This window comes from Haemaphysalis longicornis, unplaced genomic scaffold, assembly GCF_048455015.1.
Source record: "Haemaphysalis longicornis isolate Haplotype H1 unplaced genomic scaffold, Haemaphysalis longicornis Haplotype H1 scaffold_6, whole genome shotgun sequence".
Taxonomy (NCBI): Eukaryota; Metazoa; Arthropoda; class Arachnida; order Ixodida; family Ixodidae; genus Haemaphysalis; species Haemaphysalis longicornis.
The window spans coordinates 152,054,399-152,058,070 of record NW_027526407.1 but is presented as its reverse complement, the minus strand read 5'-3'; the positions used below and the strand labels follow the sequence as shown (position 1 = coordinate 152,058,070).

The 3,672-nt window shown below is 53.3% G+C and overlaps 1 non-coding gene across 1 annotated transcript; it reads right to left on the bottom strand.

Annotated features, from left to right (window-relative positions):
* Positions 1-2,834: 2,834 nt before the first annotated feature.
* Trnak-cuu (transfer RNA lysine (anticodon CUU)) lies at positions 2,835-2,907 on the bottom strand. Its single transcript has one exon. It is a non-coding gene; the product is annotated as a tRNA-Lys (tRNA).
* Between the last annotated feature and the right edge of the window lie 765 nt (positions 2,908-3,672).

The window sequence follows — 3,672 nt, the reverse complement described above, 5'->3', positions numbered from 1 at the left end:
GGTCCTGCTTATCGATGAAACTGTGTTCCCGTTCCGTGACCACCGAATTAGCGAAGTAACAGAGACCAGAATATTTATAGAAAGTCGGTCTTTCATTCCACACCACTACCGGCTGCTGGGCCGTAGACCCTTTGCCAAAAATGAAGAGTAAATGCAGCCGTTAGTCCTCGCGAGCTACCGTTGTTCCTCAAGAGGAGTAACCAGAGGAGCGTATGTGCCATCTTAAAAATTGGCGGTGAGAACGAAATACCGCATTCGGTGTGCACTTACTCCCCATGGTAATGGCATCGCCGCTATGCAATATGGCGCGAATTTCTGTTCAAAATCTTTCAGTTTGCAATCAGACGTAGTTTCGAAGGTTTTTTATTTAGAGCCATAGGAGCAAATTTTAATCGAAAAATCCGAAAAACCGTCTTGGCCAAGTGAATGGGCCGCTCATGGCAAGGAGCGGCGATGTGTGATAGACAAACGCTTCTCGTACACGGTAGTACTCCGCGGCACTAAGATCACGCATGCGATAATACAAGCCAATGAAAAACTCCTTGCACATGACGCAGTATGGCAGGCTGCTGCTAGTAACAAAAATAGTAAACCCTAATTGATATGTGTAGTAAATACACATGTGCATATAACACGCAGGGGTCCATAAAAAAACAACGGCAAATTGTAAGCGCACTGCAGAGCTAAGTGCCTTGCGGTTAGCTTTAATTAGCGAGACCTGAATGCCTATTGTACAAAAGCAGTGACAATGCCACTACAGCCGTAAGACCCGGCTGCATCTTGCATTCCTGTCTAGCAACTCATGCAGAGGTCAGCAGCACTAAACTTTGTTTCGTATACACAGACGCGTATGCCATGTTTTTGTATTATTTCTATCATACACACGACCATGAACTGACACAGATGAGACCAAAGACATTCAGAATAAGTTGTGAAAATCAATACACTGGTTAGGGGCATTTAAATTTTTCTGAAGCGTGTGCGTCGTTACACCACTAAGCCTCCTGCAGCAAAGAGGGCAATCAGTTTTCTTTCCTTCTACGCGGAGAGAGAAAATAAACTTTATTTGAGCACCAGTTGGACCAACGACGAGCGGTGACCAGCGCTTGGAGGGAGCCAGTTACCTGAGCTGCTCGTTCAGCAAGTCGTCGCTGGACTTGAGGGTCCCAGCTGCCTAACGCCACCTCCAAGTGCTCCTCAAAAGAGATGAGAGGGAATGAGTTATGGGGGCATTGCCAAATGATGAGGGGCTGTTCCGGAGATCCGCAGTGGGGGCATTGGGGAGAAGGCATAATGAGGCATAAATTTAAAACATATTAGGGCATAAATACCATGCAGTATGGCGCGACAACGGAGGATATTGGTTTGGAGTGGGTGCCAGTACCGTTTCTCTCCGATAGTCAGGAACCATTGCGGTGGAGGGTAGCGCCGGTGAGAGGCGGTAGTGGCTGGTAATTTCCTCGAGAGTTAAAAGGCTGCCGCGTGGTGACTGGGCTCCATGGGAAGGGAGGCGACTTGACCAAGTTCGGACGGTTATCTCTCGAGCAGCAAGTTTAGCCGCTTCATTTTCTTCCAGCACCGCATGGGCAGGAGTCCAAATCTGCACCGCGTGGGAGGTGGGAGTATTTCGAAGGAGAATATTGAGAGCCTGCTGGGAAATGTTGCCGCGGGAAAAATTTCGAAAGACCGTTTTTGAACAAAAAATAACAATTGTTGGGGTAGGCCGGTGAGCGAGCGCGAGTGGAATGGCCGCCTCTTTGCGTTGGGATCTTTAGTGATTGGTAAGGGGGTGCTTTAGGATCGAAGAGTGCGGTAACTGCATAAGCGTTGTGGTTGAGATAACAAGCGGCATCCACATATGCGGTGGTCGGACACATGGGGTATTTATGGGAGAGCACGCATGTACGATGTTCACGGCGTTTAACACCGTTCTCCGGGTGCATATTGTAGGGGTGGACCCAACGAGTAAGAGATTGTGTAAGTCGGGACGACTGCGTACTTTCTCGTCAGTAAAGGCCGGTGCATGAAGCCCGAGCTAATCAGAGATGTAGCTGCCTGCAGGGGATGTAGAAAGGCAGGAAAGTTGAAACATACAGTGGGCTTCCATGAGCTCTTCAGCTGTGTTATATGTGCTTAGGCGTTCCAGTTTGGCATTGGGAGTACTTTGAGGGATTAGAAGCGCCGTTTAGTAGATTTTTCGGATTTTACTTGGCCATAGCGCACGCTGGCGGCTATGGCCAAGCCGGCTGACTCTGCCGGCACAGGGGCAACCTTCTCGCGACAATGCGCTGCGCTGCGCATTGCTAACCGCCCCGGGAACAACCCGTTTCGGGTTTCGGTTCCCGTTCCCTCCGAGACGCCTCGGAGGGCGCGCTCGTAGCTCCGGGAGGAGGTTGGCGAAAACCGGTCCTCGGCAAGAGCCGAGATCGGGGGTTGCAAGCGGGGGCCTGGCCTCTTTCGACGGCTCGACCTCCTGGGGAAAAGACCCCTCTGCCCCGCCACCGGAATCTCCACCACACCTGTGATACTTCCCTGGGTAAGCCAAACCCTTTGTCTTCCCTTGCTAGAACGCTGCAGTTGGACAGGACTATTCTCCCTGCTGTGGCTGCAGGTCTGTTTGCACGCGCAATGATATTAGCTACAATAAACCTGTTGATTGTCGCGAGTCAGTGGTGTCCTTTCTCGCCCGACCCCTGAGCCACGCGCGAGTTTGCGCACGGCGGGTTGGGAGTCGCGTGAGAGCCGCCAAGTTACACGGCGGGACGATTGCGTAAACGCTAGCAGGTGAAGTTCGCTTCACAGGCTAGCCTTACGTAGGCGAACCGACATCTTGGCGCCCAACGTTGGGTCCGAACCCACGACCCTGAGATTAAGAGTCTCATGCTCTACCAACTGAGCTACCCGGGCTTGGACCACATCACGGAGCGTGTTTTTGCTGCTTACTGCTGTTCCGACCGACGGGTCGTGTGCAGCATGCCGCCGCCAGTCTAACCGAGGCAGTCGGCCGCATCTGGCCACTTTGCGGCCACGGGCCATGGCGGATGTACCGCCACTTGAGCAACGCTTGCTCGGGCTGGTTGGTGTGATTCCTCCCAGGTATATCTGCCTGCAGGCGTCAGAGGGTGACGACCGGGCCTGCTAGTGCAATACCAGTCGTGGAATTGCACGAGCGGGAGCCGGTGTAGGCAACACGATGCAGTGACTAACGATTTATTCGACGAACAAACTTCCCGTCGCCTCTAGTCCTGTAGTCGGCTCTCGCCGGCGTACGCAAAGAATTTAGGTCGGAGGGATGCGGGCATCGCGAATTTCACGCGAAACCCTTTCCGGCTAGCTTCCCGTTGGGGCCGCCGTTGCACAACGCGCCTCGCTCACGCGACAGGAGCCATACGAGAGCGCGCCAGCAACCGGAGGTTTAGTTGTCGCCAGGGTGGAGGCGTTGACCCTTCGAGGTCTGGTGAGTTGTTGCACGATGAGAGGACGGTCTCTTGTCTTGGGGATGCGGGAGCGCGCGGACGTTTTGGCGCGCAGGGCCGGACCTGGACAACACGTCCAGGCGAGCTCGGAGACTGCACCCGCGATCGCACGCGCAGCGCCCCACTGCCACGGTATTCAATCGGTAAGTCGAACCATCTCGATTTCTAGCGTTGTTTAGTGCATCGCTCCCAATGT